This window comes from Helianthus annuus, chromosome 5, assembly GCF_002127325.2.
Source record: "Helianthus annuus cultivar XRQ/B chromosome 5, HanXRQr2.0-SUNRISE, whole genome shotgun sequence".
Lineage (NCBI taxonomy): Eukaryota > Viridiplantae > Streptophyta > Magnoliopsida > Asterales > Asteraceae > Helianthus > Helianthus annuus.
In genome coordinates, this window is record NC_035437.2 from 156852841 (window position 1) to 156872776 (window position 19936).

The 19936-nt window shown below is 35.8% G+C and overlaps 2 long non-coding RNA genes across 2 annotated transcripts; both read right to left on the minus strand.

The window, feature by feature from the left end:
• Positions 1-9460: 9460 nt before the first annotated feature.
• On the minus strand, positions 9461-11125 carry LOC110939361. The gene is made up of 3 exons (XR_002592199.1): positions 10991-11125; positions 10458-10511; positions 9461-9749 (listed from the first exon to the last, which is right to left on the minus strand). It is a non-coding gene; the product is annotated as an uncharacterized LOC110939361 (long non-coding RNA).
• Positions 11126-15752: 4627 nt separating this feature from the next.
• On the minus strand, positions 15753-17359 carry LOC110939360. The gene is made up of 3 exons (XR_002592198.1): positions 17225-17359; positions 16692-16745; positions 15753-16041 (listed from the first exon to the last, which is right to left on the minus strand). It is a non-coding gene; the product is annotated as an uncharacterized LOC110939360 (long non-coding RNA).
• Positions 17360-19936: the final 2577 nt, after the last annotated feature.

Consider the following 19936-nt stretch of genomic DNA (forward strand, 5'->3'; position numbering starts at 1 on the left):
ATGTAATACATAATCAAATTTTATTTTATATATTTACTAAGATTGTTTATAAATCTATATATATATATATATATATATATATCAATCTATAGCAAATATTAAATAGTATTTTTAAATAATTATTTACGTTTTCATTTTTAAAAAAGTAGAAAAAATAACACATTCCGTTTTTTTTTTATTTTTAACTTTATATTTTTATTTTTCTATAACTCATTTTGTAAGCAATAAACTTTAGTATTATATATTTTTTTTTATATAATCATAATATATTTTTGCACAAAATAGACAAATAATGTTTCCATAATTCAGACTATTACTATAATCTTAAAATAACCTTATCTTATAAATATATATAATACATAATCATCTTCATCCTCTTCAAATTTCATATATCAATGGAGTTGCTAAATTGTTTTTTAGTTTATCTATCAGACAACAAGATGAAGTCTCGGGTATGTTCATGTTATCTTCAAGTTTATTTTTTTTTTATAATATGTTGTTTTTATTTTTTAGTTTGTATACAGATTTTACCAAGGAATTACCACAATTGGGTAGCTGATTTCAAGTTAGCTCCTGATCGAAGAGTTTTTACTGTCAGAGTTAGGAAAGCAGGCTCTTCATATTTTTTTCACGACGGATGGTTCAACATGATACAATCACTACTATTACCAAATAAGTCATTGCTTTTATTTCAGTACGAAGGTCGTCTTAGTTTTCGCCTGATATACTTCTATCAAGATTTGGCACTTGCTCAAAATGATTTCTTATATTGCCAAACATCACAGTTATCTGAACATAAAGATCATTTGGTAATTCATATTTTTTATGTTTGTACTATATTAGTGTTTTACTAAGTTTATAAAACTTTTTTTAAGATAATTTTTGTTACTTGCAGCTTATCGATAGAGTTTTTGTTCATCATAAGTTGAAGAACATAATACCTACCAACCATGTTACTATAACTGCTTATCCTAACCGTACATGGTTGGTTTTATGGAGAAACATGGTCAAAATTTGTATATGACTACTGGATGGAATCAAATTAAAGAAGACATGAAAATTCAAGACGAACACTATATTATATTTGACATGATTTCTGAGTCAAAATTTGATATGATGGTTTTTAGAGGCACAGAAGATTTGGTCCGTATTCCTGAATGACGTCTTGCACGTGTTAAAGTAGAGATTAAAGAAGAAGTTAATGAATAAGATGTTGCTTAAATTGTTTACCATTTTTTATCATATGATATAAAAAGAATAAAAAAAACTTTGTTTTTTCTTAGTATTACATTTTATCAATTTATACTCATACACACGTTCTTATCGTTTACTAATCCTCCTTATTCATCATGCAAAGTTAGATTATAAATATATATGTATATATTTTTTCTATATAAAGATACATTAATAATCCGTAAGTATTCACGGTTGATAAGTTGGAAATCAGTTGAGATGTTACAGAAAACTTTGGGTTAATTAAAAAACATTTAACAGTTTACAACTTCTCTTAAATATGTATTTATAATTTCATACTTGGTTAAAATTATATAAAGATTTAGTAAATAGAATGGTGTTGTTGTAAGTGATGGTTAGAGATTATTATCAATTTTGTGACATTTGAAATTAAAGGGGGTGTAAATGTAAAATTCTTAAATGACGGTTGATTCAATAGATGGTATCATTACATACATGCTATTATATCATATCACCTCTCAAATCATCATTCTAACTCTTCGAAGACAGTATCTAGGGCTCCAAAATTTCGCCGGAAGCTTCGTCGGAACAACAGTCGGCGCCGATTTTGTTGTCGGAATTGTCATTAACAGGTTTGCGATAGTAATCGTCCTTTACTTTTATCATGAATTTGGATTTAATCAGTTACAATCGTTGATGTTGAAATCCTTATTTGCAAGTAATAACAGTAATATTCCTTTAGTTTTAACATTATCTTTCAGTTAATCACTTCCAATCGTTGATTTAACACTACATTGATGTATTTGAGAGATGATCCGGTTATACTAATGTGTTACTAGTATTGACTGTTTAATGGTTAAAAATATAGTCTTTTGAGTTTATTTTTCTTATGCTCTGTTCAACATGTGTGTATTTGCCGATCGTAATGTAGTCATAAACGGACAGTGACGATTTGATATTGAATAATTCAGTTAAAATTTGTTAAACACTGTTATAAGAACAGTTAGATTCCGAACCATTAAAGTTAGTTATAATAACTGTACGATTATAGAAGTTCTTGATTTCTGAACCATTTACGTTAGGGTTTTTCATGATGTCTCGAGACGAGATAGAAATAATGTTGAGCAAGAAGGTTGAATCCGATGATGATGATGATGTGTTGGAGATCTCTAAGGCTGATTACTTGGAAACACTTTTGAAGGTGCATATCTTTTAACTATTAAATTTTGTATCCATTTTACCCGTCTTTTATTTGTTTTCATAATGATGTTTTCAAGGACATAGAGGAGGATGATAACATTTATATTCCTGAAGAAAATCAATCTTTCAGTAAGGTAGTTAATTAATTATATCCAAACAATAGTGCTTTTTAAATTCCATTAAATATTTTGATTTTTAAAATTCATGTTGTTAATGATTTTCTTACTTTGTATAAGAAATCAACAAGCCTACCAGCAGGAACAGTCCGGTCACCTACACCGAAGAAGGTTCATGTTCAAGAGACGTTGAAGAAAGGTGATGCTTCGCATTTCAAGACAATGCAAGATGTAAGTTTACCACTACTAACATATATTTATATTAATTTATTTATGATTAATGCTTATTAAAAGTCATGTTTAGAAACTCAAGCTTGAATGAAACGATACGAAGTTGAGTACTGAGTTGAAACCTGAGCTTGCATCTAGATCCTTAGTGTTATAGTCTCTTTTTTGTCGTTTGGTTCTACAAACACATTGTTAAATCAATGTGTTGTATACATAAGGTATATGAAATAGGTTCAATAATCACATTGGTTGTATTAGAGGTTTAACAACCAGACTGTTCATTTCGGAGGTTTACCAGTCAAATAGTTTTTCAAGTACTGATGACATTATACAATAAATTTAATAAGTTTAGTATATTAGTTGTTTAAGTAAATCTGCAGCTCGATAAGAACGTATTGAAAGTCGGTCTGGGTTGGCTTTTTGCCCTATGTTTCTTTCTGTTTTACTCTTGATTACTATTCCGATTATGTTCATTGCGATGTTTAAGTATGTAAAGGTTTTGTAACATCTTTGGTTTTTTGTTATTAATATGAAAATATATGTGTTATTGATGAATAGATGCTACTTAATCGATTACCTTTTGTATATGAAATATGATGCGGTATTGTTTTATTTATAGATTTCTAAAAACATTTAAGATTAAAATAATGGATGTACTAATATTATTATTTCACAACAGGTTAAAGGAAAAGGAAAAGCTAAACTTTTTGCTGACATATCCGAGACAGTCGAGAATTTGAAGAAAGAATGCAAAGGCCGACAATGTAGTCAAAAATCTGATTCGATTCCGTATCGTCCGTCTGCTGATTACGTCAAGGTATTAAATATTTAATATATTTTTATGAATGTCACTAATATCCGTTTTTTATTGTCATTGTCTGGTTAGTCATATTCATAAGGTTTGATAGAAATTTGATAATTCTTGGTGAATAACATGTTTAAAATTCAAATTGTAGAATCTGTCATAATTAATTTTTTGGTGGTCAAGTTGAATCTGTTGAGATTCATTTTCAAGTAGAATGAAACGAGTCTTAATTTAGTAAAAAGTGAATAGGTTTAGATTCAATGGTGTAAATGGTTTATAAGTCATACAAAGTCTAGATAGTATGTGTAAAATTCTTTAAGTGATTTTTTAATAAAAGAATTCAGATTATTGATTATTAGTTAATATAAAATTGTTTCCCTAATATGATAGTCTGTACATACATTAACATTAACAATAAAATTGAATTTAAGCCAAAGCAGTGTGTTAGTCAATTTCATAAATACTCTTTATACAAGAAAACTTTAATTGTACAGTATATACTATATTTGCTGTTAACCACCTCTATATATTTTTTTTCATAAACAAGGGAAAGAAACGGTTAAAGGATGTTCAAAAAGTGAAGCATTGTAAGACGATTACAAGGAATGCACGCAAATTCTGGTGTTGGCATGGATCCTGAATTCTTCAACTTTAGTCGTAAAGGAGACTATAGGCTGGTATGTTTTTTTACATGATTTACCATCATATTTATTTCATTTTTTCTATTGACTTATATTTGTTTTTCTTTAAACGCATTTAGCGTCTTCCTGTTGAAGTTGTAAACAGAGCAGGCCTGTCTGATAACTTGGAACCTTTATATGTTCAAAACATGACTGGGGATGTGAAGGTTTATGAAACGAAGACGGAGTTAAACGTGGTACATTACGTTACGCCGTTGATGGTTGGAGAAAGTTCATGGCAGATAACCAGTTGGAGTTTGGTCATATGTTACACTTCACTTATGTAACATCCCAGAAGAAGATTGTGTTGAATGATGTAACCTCGATCTAAGCAAGGCTGGTATGCATTTTGTTTATAACAGCTATGGTTTGTTAAGTTGTTGGTTAGTATATTTGATATGTACATTTTGGATGTTGGGTTGATGGACATGAAAACTTTGCTTACTTTATTATGGTTTAGTTTATGTTGATGTTTTGTTATGGTACAAATAACTTAGTTAAATATGTGGTTTAATGGTGTTACTGTTTGATGTTATTATCATTGTTTTTATATATGTTTACAATAGTTTATCAAGTACTTTTGTTTTTGTCATATGGCCATTTTTAACTTCCGGCTAGGTTAACGTTTTCTTATGTTTATAATGTTACGTTCTTGATTTATACAATAGTTAGATGATATTCTTTTGTATAAATTAGGTATCAATTCTTCTAACCATTCACAATCTTCATATTTTCGCAATAAAATTTTGTTATTTTATTTGAAAGATGTGATCACTCTTAGGTAGTTTTGTAAGCATTGACAACCTTCATATGTAGTATACAAGGAAGTTTTTTCCGGGATTGAATAATTCTGTTTGTTTTTTCCAATGTATGCGTTTGTACAGAACATTTCATTTCAAAGTAAATAATATTGTTTTGGTTGAACCCGCGTATTACGCGAGCATTAACCTAGTTAGAATATATTTGCATATCTATATAAATGTATCAATACTTGTGATTTATCAATGACTAAAAGGATTACATATATACAAGATTGTAGCTATAGACTAGGAATTAATGAGCTAAAATCAGGGAACTAAAAAAGCTAGGATATTGACCAATTAATTGGTAAGTTACAACAATAGAATTAATTTGAATTTGAAACTTCTTTGGTGGGAGATTCGGTTTTGACCGAATGTGTCCTAATATGCCCCCGCAAGATGGACGATCGTGAGAGGAGACCAATCTTGGAGATGAGAAGTTGGAACCGTTGGCGTAGTAGAGGTTTGGTTAAAGCATCCACAAGTTGATCGTCTCTGGAGATGTAAGTGACGCGGATAGTACCTTCTTGAACCTTTTCACGAACGAAATGAAAATCTAAGGCAAGGTGCTTCATACGGGAGTGGAAAACCGGATTTGCTGAATAGTGTGTTGCACTTAGATTGTCACAATAAATGGTAGGAGTAACCGTGGATTTGAAGCCGAGTTCAACCATCAAAGAGATGAGCCATTGCACTTCGGTTGTTATGGAAGCTACAGCTCGAAATTCAGCTTTAGTTGAAGAACGGGCCAGTGTCGATTGGCGTTTAGAACTCCATGAGGTTGGGTTTTGACCGAGGTAAACAATATAGCCGTTGGTGCTTCGGTAAGATGGTCGATCGCCGGCCCAATCCGCATCAGTGAAGGCATGGAGCTGTAGTGGCGAGTGACGTCTGAAAAATATTCCATGATTTAGGGTGCCATGTAAATACCGGAATAATCTCTTCAAAGCTTCCCAATGTGTAGTAGTTGGCTTGTGCATGAACTGTGAAATCTTATTAACTGTAAAAGAGATATTAGGACGGGTTAAAGATAAACATTGTTATGCTCCAACAAAGGCACGGTATTCGGTCGGGGATAGTAAGGGGTCACCATCCAATACGGTGATAGCAGAGGAACTAGACATCGGTGTGGGCGACGATTTGCAATTACTCATGTTGGCTTTTGTGAGAATGTCAAGGATGTATTTGGATTGAGATAGGAATAGACCATGGTTATGAGGAATGACCTTGATACCAAGGAAGTAGGAGAGGTCGCCAAGATCTTTTAGAGAAAATCTAGTGGCAAGTGTTTGGATGAAAGAATTAATGAGAGACGGATTTGCGCCGGTGATGATTATATCATCAACGTAAACTAGAATGAAGATAGGAGAAGATGTGACTTTGTTGATGAAGAGAGAGGGATCGGAGATAGAGGGTTTAAAATGAACCGATAGAAGATAGTGTTTGAGTTCGTCATACCAAGCACATGAGGCTTGACGAAGACCATAGATAGCCTTGTTAAGTTTGCAAACATGTGTAGGGTAGGAAGGATCCACGAACCCGGGTGGTTGGGACATGTAAACCTATTCGGTTAGAGTGCCTTGAGGAAGGCGTTGTTAATGTCAAGTTGGCGTAGAGGCCAATTGAAAGAAGTGGCTATGGCAAGGATGAGGCATAAGGTAGCGGGTTTAACCACGGGACTAAAGGTTTCAACATAATCTAAACTGGGAGGTTGATGAAAGCCTTTAGCGACAAGTCGTGCCTTTAGGCGGTCCACCGAACCATCGGGTTTGAATTTAGTGCGGTAGACCCATTTGCATCCAACAAGATTAGGAGAATTATCAGGAGGAACGAGTGTAAGTTTGATTATGTGTGAGAGCGTCAAACTCGGATTGCATGGCCTCTCGCCATAATGGTTGTTTGAGGGCTTGGGTAATGGTAGTGGGTTCGGGAAGTGTATGAGTGGTGGAGTGGTATAAGATGAATTCGGATTGTGATACTTTGGGTTCGGTTCACGGGTGGGTCGGGTTCGATAAGAAGTGGTGGGTTCGGGTGTAGGGGAGGACGAGTCCGAGGGGATGTGTGAAGGGGTTGGAGACGTCAGGTTGGTATTGGTGTTAGGGTTGGTGGATGTTTGAGGAGATTCGGTGTGTGGTTGTGGAGGTCCGGTGGGGTGGGTTTGGTTGGGAGGTGGACGCTTTTGATAGGTGATGATGAGTGGGTTTGAAGTGGATCGTGTAGAAGCAGTTGTAATGGGATTGGGGGGGGTTGAATTTTGAGGAGGTGTAGAAATGGAAATTGATTGTGTGGTGAGGGGTAACCAAGTGTCGGGTGAGGGTGAGATGGGGGTAGAGGTTTGAGAAAGGGATTCATAGGGAAAGACGAGGTCAAGAAAATGGACATGACGGGAAGTGTAGATCTGATGAGTGAGGGGATCAAGGAGATGGAAAGCACTTTGAGAGGATGAGTAGCCGATGAAGATTCACGGTTTGGACCGAGACTCGAGTTTATGATTTGAGTAGGGTCACAACCAAAGGTATGATAAGCAACCAAAACTATGAAGTTTTTCATAGTTTGGATAGGTGTGGAAAATGCGAAAATAAGGAGAATCATTTTGCAAGGTGGGGGTGGTAGTATTATGAGTTCTATGATGAGGAAAGCAAATAGATAATTGTTTTTTCTAAAAGATTTTCTTTAAAGTACGATTAATTTAACTAGATAATTAACCCATGGTGATACAAATATCATAAATAATTTCCAATGGTTTTTTGAAATACTGTCTGAAGGTCCACATCCACCTACTTAAAATCAGTTCACACTTTTGTTAGGACCACAATTTCTCATTTGATTCATATTTTGGTTGAATTCTTTGACCGTTCTATCACTCTATGATTGTTCTAAGGTTATTTTTTATAGGAAAATATGTTTTTTTTTCAATCAAGAAATGTTAAATATATAAATATTGCGTTAATGTATAGAATTCAACAATGTCTACAACAATATCTTTGACTTCATGTATACAACAAACTAAAGCGTTAGTGTTCGATGAGAATTCGTATTCGACATGGGTCTTTTAAAGCATATTTTGTGCATTCTCAAAGACGAACGCATTGGCCTCCTAAGATACAACTACGGGAGCAATAGTTGTGCGGTTGGATCGGACTTTTCGATGTTTTTTTGTTTAAAGAAAACAAAGAAAGAAAGTAGTGAATGAAAAGATTTAGAAAGCACCCGTCTCTAGTTGTCTAAAAAGGTTTTAGAGTTGCTATATATCTTGGTTTTCAAATGTGTGGTTTATTTAATTCTCAACTTTAAACATCGCTTGCGCTCTTTAGAAACCAAACATCGCCGGTTTCTCCCTGACCGTCGCCGGTGGCTCGACGGAGTGGAGATCTTCAGTTTAGCGTCTGAGGTTGCTTTTCTTTGGCTTGACCTTTATCCCTAAACTGATATTTCGAAACTCCCATTCGCCGTCCGGGATTGGTCTCATCTCCTTTGGAGTTTGTGTGCCGGAAACATACCGCTGGGTGCTCAACGAAGAGGTGGACATTGGGATAGCGTGTGAGGTATGACCTGAGGTACATATCGGTTGTGGCTCAAACTTTACCTTCCATTCTATTTGAATTTCCAGCGATTCCATTCGCTTATGGGGTTGTTTCTGTGTTTCTTCCCTCCGTGACCATGGATGTGGGGGATGACGGAGGTAGCTGGAACGACGTGCCTTCGAAGAAGAATAACAAGAACAAAGAACCTACTGACGGTAGGAGCCGCAAAGGAAATATAAAGAAATTCTACATCACCAATCTTCTGCATGGATGTAATACCTGGGACGTAGCAGATTTTGTTAAGGTCTTTGGAAAAGTTTCCGGGGTTTATATCGCCAGGAAAAAAGACAAGGAAGGAAGAAGATTCGGTTTTGTGAGTTTCAAAAAAGTGGTTGACGTCAAGGAGATGGATCGTGCACTCAACGGAACTAAGATGGGAGGATCCAAACTCATCGCCAACTTAGCAAAATTTGCAAAAGAAAACGTTGGATTCAGCGGCAATGGTAAGAGGAATGAAAACACTACTGGAAATGGTAAGGGCAGTCATATTCCTCAGCAGGAAGTTAAATCTCACAATAATGCTTTTATAAGTCAAGGGAAAGGAAAACTCTTGAGTGAACTGTTTTCTAAGGAGTATAACAAGTCAGCTTTCGTCAATGACCCGGTGGTGGAAACAGTTTGTAATATTGAGATCTCTGATGAGACTTCAGCATTCAAAGATTTGATAGGATCTGCTTTAATCGGCAGGTGTAAGGACCTTGGGATCCTGAGGAGTTTGAACTTGTTATTGGCAGACTGTAGGATCAAAGGATCTACGTTAAGCTACCTGGGAGGTCTTTTGTAAGGTCCGCTTTTCCATAAAAATAATGGTTTACTTAAAAATAAATAAACTAAAGACATCAAAACACCAAATTTGATACATAAAGAAATTCTTACAAAAATTGGGCATGACCCGTTCGTACAACGAACGTGCCCCCTGTTTTTAACACAATAAACTAACGACAATCTATGACCCATTTCAACTTTAAACTTCCTAAAATGAAGACAACAAGTTTTCAGTGTATGACTTCTAACAAGATCAAACAAAGTAACAAGACATGGACCCAAAAAGTGTGCATATAAACTAGCGGAAGCGCTTGGTATAATAAGGCATGAACACGTGCTCGCTCCATATCTGCAAATCGCCTAAAGTGGAGTTTTACCTACATTAACAATCAAATTTTAAAAGGTTAGTTATCACACTAGTTAAATCATAATCCTTTCGTTTTAGCCCCATCCATACAAAAACATTCATCCTTTTACGCATTCGACTACCCAAATAGTTGGGTTAGGCATAAACACTCTCATTGAGAGTTAAGCATATACATTCGACCCGTTTAATTGGGTTTGGCATAAACACTCTCATTGAGAGTTAAGCATACACATTCGACCCGTTTAATTGGGTTTGGCATAAACACTCTCATTATGAGTTAAGCATACACGTTCGACCCGTTTAATTGGGTTTGGCATAAACACTCTCATTGAGAGTTAAGCATACACGTTCGACCCGTTTAATTGGGTTTGGCATAAACACTCTCATTGAGAGTTAAGCATACACGTTCGACCCGTTTAATTGGGTTATTTACTTTCAACATTACTCTTCGTTCTATCCGCATAACGGATTAAGCTTTCAACATTCATTATGGCATTCGAAACTACCCGTTCAAACGGATGGCATTCATCTCTACTTGACACGATTTAATTTAAATCGGTCAAAATGTATAGCTTAACACAACTTTCGTTAGCATACCCAAATCCACAAGGATTTGTTATTTACTTGCCATTTTACCACGATTGTCATACAATGATAGTTCTACATCAAGTTAAGTAAAAAGAGAATTTAACAAAGATCTGTATGCAACGGAACATACCTCGGTCTTGCGTGCCTTCCGTTTTCCTAGTGCTTGTACCTTCTTCCTTCACGCCTACATTACAACGTTCATTCATTCATTTACTTCATCTACTTCATTCTACCATTTTTCCAAGTTACTCATAAATTCAGTTCTTAAGCATTTCATCAAACACTTGGTAGGCATCATAATTAAGGTATGAGGTACAAGTCTCTAAAGCACATTTTTACTAGTTCATCATCACCCAACATTCATATTTATTCTAATTTTGCATAACTAATTCCTCCTTCATCAATTTATCTAACATTCAAGCATTACAAACTAGATCATATATACATCAAGATAACATACAATCACCATCATTATGATCTTCATAATCATAACACAATTTCACAAAGTGGGTTTTCACTACAATCTTTCATGCAACCTAAAATCACACATGATTCTTGTTCTAGGAGGCAATTCTAACTCAAAGTTCCCATATATGGTACAAGAAATCGAGATTGGTTGAACCCCTCATTCTATAATTCGTGATTTCAGAAAATTAAGCTTACCACTTCAATAATCGAGTTTAGATGAGTGTAAATCGAAGTTCATGCATTGGATTATCCTTGAATTTCCTCTTCAATTTGCTGAATTTGGAGAACAAGGGTTTCACCTTGTTCTCCTTCTGCTTGATCGATCCAACCCCACGCACAGGATGTGTGTTTGTGGGTTTACCCACTATAAATCCTTATTTATTAAAACTTTACACATTACCCCCCCTTATAAGTTGTTAAGTATTTAATTCAAGCATTATTTCAAATTTTTAACTTATTTCTTATCATAACCCATCAACTAGGTTACTTTTTTTTGTTCATTTTCATTTATTTTAATTGGTAACCGGTTTTTGGGGCGTTACAAGTCTACCCCCCTTAAAGGAGGTTTGTCCCCGAAACCTTTCTCATTCCAACTAGACCACTTCTACTCTTACTTTTTCATCTATTCATTCACGATGCTTAATACAATATAGACGCATTCGGGATCTTGGCAAAAGTTTTTTATTCATGCATAAACGTATTTGTACGCATTGTCCCTCCGTTCTTAAATCATGTAAATTACTTTCATAATCACCTATAAGTCAGAATCTGATCCAGGGCTCTTATTAGTGTCGTTTTCAGTTTATAATGCCAGTTTCTAGCATACATCATCACTAGCGATTCGTTCATTGGAATTTATTCCAATGTATACTATTGGTCGTACAAGCTTATGCTTACGGTTTGTTTCTATCTTTCTAAATAAGTGACATATTCATACATTTACTAATATAAATAAATCGATTTATTTTATTCCGCACACGAATCATGCACGACATAATTCATTATTGTAATTATAAGCAACCTCATCATTCCATTACTAACGTTCTTCCAATTACTTTCTTGCTCATATGAGGGCTTAGCACAACTTTATACGTATACTATAGACATTTAATGACTTAGTGGTACTAATACAAAACTTCCCACTTCCTAATTACTTTTCATACTTAATACGAGTATAAGGCATCATTCTACGGTTACGACCGTCACTTGAACTAATTACAGGTTTGAGTTTTAGCCTTGAATTTAATCATTCGCACACTTTATTATCAGCTCCTTGCATGAACTACTTACGATAACAACTAGGTATGTTGTGTACGAGCACCATACTAGCGTTTAACCAATTCAACTCAAACTTTAGTTTAAGGCCTTTAATTCTCCCTCTTAATGTCATTCATACTTTCTCACGCTGACCAGTACAGGTCGATCGCTGTATAGCATACCACAATCATTCTACCATTCATTTTGTTCACATTTACGAATAAACCTACGGATCCTTAATCATTAACTAAGAAATAAACATTTTACTAACCTCGCTTTCAACGTATAAGTCGGTTATCCGTGTGCCGGATCGATCCGCTTCTTTATATGTACCTTCCATGCTAGAATTTGTCTCGTTTATTCATGAAATATGCTCTCACTCGTGGGCATCCTCCCACTAGCTTCAATACTATTATTTCACTAAGAGTTCCATCATATTTATCTATAAATAATTAATTAGCACATAGCCTTTCATAATTGTGTCCTACAGGGTGTTTGTTCGCCTATTGTATCTTTCAAAATTTTCTTACGTACATGCTAAACATATCATACATTCCATTTCTTACATACAATTCTTTCTTTTTATTGGTTATTTCTCCAACTTTCGCAGTTTGACCTTTCAAGGTCAGACTAACACCCCCTTACCTATTGTGGTCGCATCGAGGTACACGTTCGTACCTTATACTTACATAATTGTAAGGGCTTCATTTATTTCGTTCGACTTTTCGGAAGTCTAATTGTAAATGCATTCTTACATATGGGTATCAGTTATCTTATTTTGACACATCATTCTCTAGTCGAGCCCTAAGATCCTATTAAAAATATAATCTTTTATACGTACCTGGCGCGGGTCAAAACCCTTGACTCGTTATTTATACTTTGCGACGGCAATGCTTTCCAAACTGTGACAAAGCATGCCCATACATTATGCTCACCTATAAGTAATAAACTTGACAAACCGAACATTGAATACCGGGTTCAAATAGCGATCGTCCTTTGACCCGTATAACTTTATTTGAGTTTGGTACTTAGTTTTTATTCTCACTTCTTTAATACGTCTTCACTTACGGATTCGAACTTTTAAATTATTACTTTTCACTTTTACTAGTTTGAATCCATTTCTCATATTCTAATATTTTCATCTGTACCTTACGTTCTTCTGTCGTATCAATTACCATGATATTTCTTATGATATATTTTCGTATTAATCTTCTACATTCAACTTCAAGTGTTGGGTTCTAGCACTAATTCCATGTCCTAATTCATGTAGCGCGTCTCTACGCCACACTCTACATCCTATTTCTAGTGGTGTTCCCACCATTCTTTCTTAAATTTGATTCACATTCAATCGTAAGCTTAAACTTTTCATTCTTATCATTCTTTCCTATATTGATCCAATCCTTTAAGAATCGTTAGACCCCTTTTTGCTAGCTTGACTGGACATAAGTGAGATGATTCTCGTGTTTTTCTCGAGCTTCGGTCAATTCATGACCATTTCTTAATATATCATTTCCATTTGTTCGTTCACCGTATTTGGTGTTAATTCACCTACGTTCTCTAGCATGTCCCTTACTAATGAGTATCCTACATTACACGTTGCATTTCTTACGTAATATTTCCAAAGTTTGTAAGTAATTATTATTTACTGTCTTCTACAATATAACCTTATAAGGTCAACCACCACCCAATACTTTTTGTATATAAGTATTTCAGTACATGTTGCACTTACTCTCAATTCGAACATCTTTACAAAAATGTCTTTAACTAACATCCCAACTAATATTCTTCCCATACCTTTCATCAACATTACCAAGTTCTCATTTCCGCCTTAGAATTTCTCAACTAAAATTTATGACCGATTTACCCTTATAATGAGGTCTTATCGGTTTAACATTATGCCAACAATCTCAACAAAACGTACCATAACCTTTCTCATTTATTTATACATTTCGCTTTGATTTCGAATACTCAAACACGTATACACCTTCATGTAGATGAATTCGAAGCGATTGCGAAATCACTTACCTTTAGCGTTCATGTTCATGCTTGCCTCATTGCTTCCTCTTACTCCGTTTGCCATCCATACTTGAATCAACTGACAAGACTTCCATCCTTACATATTAATATATTATTACATTCATAACACTGTTAGCTTATGTGAGCATACATACAACTATTCATTTTCTTTCTATTCATAAGTTAATTGACTTTCGTTAGTCAAATTTCGTAAAAACAAGGCATTTATTATTAGTCATCTCACTTCCAATCCATACAACTAAACTATCGTCAAGCATAACACGTAAATCACTTAATACATAACACATCAACTCTTTACTTTAGCTTTTGTGTCTAATGACCATTTCATAATATTCCTATAATGTTGACTTTTAGATAGTCAACTGTCTTGCTTACATACTTCAAACTTTTGAACATGTAAAACATGATAGACCGTAATACTAATATTCTACGTATTTCATACATATAATTTATGTAATCCCCCAAACAATAGACATATGTACATTCACCTTCACGTATTTTCGCATACTAATGCTTCATGATTCTACAAATGGTAATTACCATTCAAGTTAACTATATAACATAATTCCAACGTATCTTTTACTATTAAGCTCATATGATTCGCGTTTAGCACATATTCGCCCCTTAATCATAATATGGCAAATTATTAATTACACATAAGCATCACACCATTCAGGTACAAGGTACACGCCTCTAATGCATAATTCTGATCAAAGCATACATTCATCCGAATTTTCATAAATTTTTACTTTATCGCCAACGGTCTACATAACCTTACATAACTTATTATATCTTCTATTAACTTGCCAGGAGCATAAAACGGGCATTTCTGAGAAGTATGGTAACTTAAATTATAGTTCACAAGCTTTCAATACATCATAGTTCATTAGTCCGTATTTACTTCATTCGCATCCTCACATTTTAAACTTTACTCATTTTTCATTCATTTTTTTTAGCATTCATTTGTGTCATTCGACACATTACTTTCGACCCTTAAAATTTTCTTTCCATCGTAACCACTAATCGTGGTTACATATATCTTATTAGGCCTTATATAGACCCTACACGAACATTTAATAGGCCTTAAAACACTTTGGAAACTCAAAATACGAAAACCAAAACAAAACAAAAATCCTCAGCGGATTTGATTTCCGCTAGCCGTCGGCGACGGCTTCACACCCCGTCGGCGACGGGCTTCATAAATGGGGCGTCGCCCACAATGTCCGTAGACAGAAAGATAGGCCGTCGACAAACATGGGGCGTCGGCGACGGCATTACAGCCCGTCGGCGACGGCCCCTCTTTTGCTGAAACGCTGCTGAACCTTATTTTGACAGTTCCGACCATTTCCCGGGTCCGTTTTCAGCTACCCGGGTCCAGGGACTTCTCATTTTACCCATCTTAACATTTCTTAACATAAGTAATCTTAAATCTTAAACCGTAACGCACTATACATACTCATATCAAGCGAATGTTTAAAATTTTACCTCATTGGCGATCTCGGAGCGAGCACATTTGCATGAGCCATGGTTTGAGTTCGAGCGCTAAGACTCTTGCCCGAATCCCTCAAACCTTGGCTCTGATACCAACTTGTAAGGTCCGCTTTTCCATAAAAATAATGGTTTACTTAAAAATAAATAAACTAAAGACATCAAAACACCAAATTTGATACATAAAGAAATTCTTACAAAAATTGGGCATGACCCGTTCGTACAACGAACGTGCCCCCTGTTTTTAACACAATAAACTAACGACAATCTACGACCCATTTCAACTTTAAACTTCCTAAAATGAAGACAACAAGTTTTCAGTGTATGACTTCTAACAAGATCAAACAAAGTAACAAGACATGGACCCAAAAAGTGTGCATATAAACTAGCGGAAGCGCTTGGTATAATAAGGCATGAACACGTGCTCGCTCCATATCTGCAAATCGCCTAAAGTGGAGTTTTACCTACATTAACAATCAAATTTTAAAAGGTTAGTTATCACACTAGTTAAATCATAATCCTTTCGTTTTAGCCCCATCCATACAAAAACATTCATCCTTTTACGCATTCGACTACCCAAATAGTTGGGTTAGGCATAAACACTCTCATTGAGAGTTAAGCATATACATTCGACCCGTTTAATTGGGTTTGGCATAAACACTCTCATTGAGAGTTAAGCATACACATTCGACCCGTTTAATTGGGTTTGGCATAAACACTCTCATTGAGAGTTAAGCATACACGTTCGACCCGTTTAATTGGGTTTGGCATAAACACTCTCATTGAGAGTTAAGCATACACGTTCGACCCGTTTAATTGGGTTATTTACTTTCAACATTACTCTTCGTTCTATCCGCATAACGGATTAAGCTTTCAACATTCATTATGGCATTCGAAACTACCCGTTCAAACGGATGGCATTCATCTCTACTTGACACGATTTAATTTAAATCGGTCAAAATGTATAGCTTAACACAACTTTCGTTAGCATACCCAAATCCACAAGGATTTGTTATTTACTTGCCATTTTACCACGATTGTCATACAATGATAGTTCTACATCAAGTTAAGTAAAAAGAGAATTTAACAAAGATCTGTATGCAACGGAACATACCTCGGTCTTGCGTGCCTTCCGTTTTCCTAGTGCTTGTACCTTCTTCCTTCACGCCTACATTACAACGTTCATTCATTCATTTAGTTCATCTACTTCATTCTACCATTTTTCCAAGTTACTCATAAATTCAGTTCTTAAGCATTTCATCAAACACTTGGTAGGCATCATAATTAAGGTATGAGGTACAAGTCTCTAAAGCACATTTTTACTAGTTCATCATCACCCAACATTCATATTTATTCTAATTTTGCATAACTAATTCCTCCTTCATCAATTTATCTAACATTCAAGCATTACAAACTAGATCATATATACATCAAGATAACATACAATCACCATCATTATGATCTTCATAATCATAACACAATTTCACAAAGTGGGTTTTCACTACAATCTTTCATGCAACCTAAAATCACACATGATTCTTGTTCTAGGAGGCAATTCTAACTCAAATTTCCCATATATGGTACAAGAAATCGAGATTGGTTGAACCCCTCATTCTATAATTCGTGATTTCAGAAAATTAAGCTTACCACTTCAATAATCGAGTTTAGATGAGTGTAAATCGAAGTTCATGCATTGGATTATCCTTGAATTTCCTCTTCAATTTGCTGAATTTGGAGAACAAGGGTTTCACCTTGTTCTCCTTCTGCTTGATCGATCCAACCCCACGCACAGGATGTGTGTTTGTGGGTTTACCCACTATAAATCCTTATTTATTAAAACTTTACACATTACCCCCCCTTATAAGTTGTTAAGTATTTAATTCAAGCATTATTTCAAATTTTTAACTTATTTCTTATCATAACCCATCAACTAGGTTACTTTTTTTTGTTCATTTTCATTTATTTTAATTGGTAACCGGTTTTTGGGGCGTTACATCTTTCAATGTTATTAAAGTTCGACGAAGAAGATGCATGTTCCAACTTTCTGCTTGATCACACTGTTTGGAAGGAATGGATTTTCAACCTTGACTCGTGGAATTGTCAATCTCTCCCGTTCGAACGACTTGCATGGCTCCCAGCTAGAGGCGGATGACGGGGACCTATCGGTTAGTTGGATCGGGCTATTGGTGGGAGAAGGAAACAGAATTGATAATCATGTAACGTTGAAATGGAAGGACAAACAGTATCGTGTTTGGATTGAAGAGGAAGTGAGTGACTGGGTTCCGGATTCAATTGGCAAGGTGATTGTTCCGGATGATGTTTTGATGTCGCCGGAAAAGTTATTTTCCGATGATGTCCAACTCAATTACAGTTCACAAGGTCCAATGTTGGATAACCGAAAGACGGGAGAGGGCAATGGAAGGCCGGATGAATTAAATGAAGCCGCATGTGAGGGTTCCAATATCCATAATGATAAGTACGTTAACCTTTTGGGGAAAGGAAGAGATGATTCTCATCCTTTTAATATGGAGCCGCCTTCTCAACCTTGTGGGTCCCAGGATTTAATCAATGGAATAAATTCAATTAAAAAGGACATTATATTTTTTTAATTCATCAGATCAACAAGTGAGGCCCAAAAAAGACCTGCTATTCTAAGGCCCAGGAACAAAGCCCAAACTCAGCTAAGGGAGTCCAGTCCTTTTCCGGTTGAAAGACCCAAGAAGCGGCCCAGGGACAATGGGGTTTCTAATTTTGACTTGAACGTTGACTTGGACGATAATTCCAAGGTCTGCAACCAAGAAAAGGAGGCCATTGATCCAGAGGAATCGTGTCAGGTGTCCGAAAACATGAATCAAAGGGAGCAGGATCGTATGGTAGCGGATTTCTATCCAAATGTTGAGCTCGAAGGTGCGGTAGTCGACGTCTCTGATGCGTGTCAGTGTGTATATAATTTTTATATATAATTAAGCCCTTTTTACACTTTTAACCAAGTTTTAAATTTATAAAACACGATATTCACTAACACTAAACACACATATGGGCAAGTGCACCCATCGTGGACGTAGTATAGTGTTGGTAAGATACCGAGGTCGTCCAAGGACACAAGAGCTTTTAATACCGGTTTATCCTCAACGTCTAACCAAATCAAAAAGTTAAAAAAATGTTTTAAACTAAGAAAAATAAAAACTAACTAAATGCTGAAAAATAAAATAAAAATAAAAACAGATAGACAAGATGAATCACTTGGTTCCGACACGTGTATTAGTATAACCTTTGATTATTTTCGCACTTTTGCACTTGTTTAAGAGATTATCTTAGTTATTGTAGTAGGCCCCTCTTTTGAAGGCGACGTTACCCTCAACCCAGTAGTTTGAGTCAGCAAGGATACAATCCTAAAGGGTCGGATTATTGAAAGATAATGAATTAAGTTATTAATGCAAATTGTGGTAGGCCCCGCTTCTGGCGGTGACGTTACCCTCGGCTAAGTAGTCTGAGTCAGCAGGGATACAGTCCTAAATAGCCGGGTTATAGTATTAATAGTAGTTAACTTATGAGGGGGTCAAAGAGTTTGGATCCCCGCCATCCAATACCTATGGGCATTGAAGGAGATCCTACTAAATTTGACCCAGGTCCCAAGCAGGACCTCTAAACGCTGAACAAGGGCAAGACCCTTACCAAACCGTTCCCTTAACCCCCGACCAGGTAGCCAACATACCTCCATATAGACCGTGGAGATATGAATGGTGAAAATCTTTTATTTTATATAGACAGTAAAATAATGCCAAGACACCACGGACAAACGATAAGGAAAGATCACCTTCAACATAAGTAACTAGTTATTAAAGTCATTAATACAAAACCAAATAAAAAGTGCAAAAGATTAAAAATAAAAAGTATTATACTAAACAATTGTCTTCACCAAGTGATGTAAGAGACTTAGGCAAACATGGCCTTGATTGTCAAGAACTCTTACGATCAATCTTGGATCCCGAGACGACTCACACACTCTACGATGGACAATGGATGATGGTGGTGGATGATGGTGTTATGGTGGTGGTGGGTGGTGGATGAGGTGTGAGAGAGGTGGTGTGCCAAGGGATGAATTGAAATGAAGCCAAGCACTCCTATTTATAGGCTGAACAGAAGCCTGGGCACGGCCCCGTGTCCGCTGGACACGGCCCCGTGCCCGTCTGACACTCTCTCTCTTCATTAATTGTAATTCGCAATTACAATAAATGCACCTGCAGCACTCTGACCACGCCCCCGTGTCCGCTGGGCACGGCCCCGTGGTGGGCAATAGAAGCTTCTACCACTTTGTCTTTTGTGCCAGGGCTGACCATCCTGGACACTGCCCCGTGC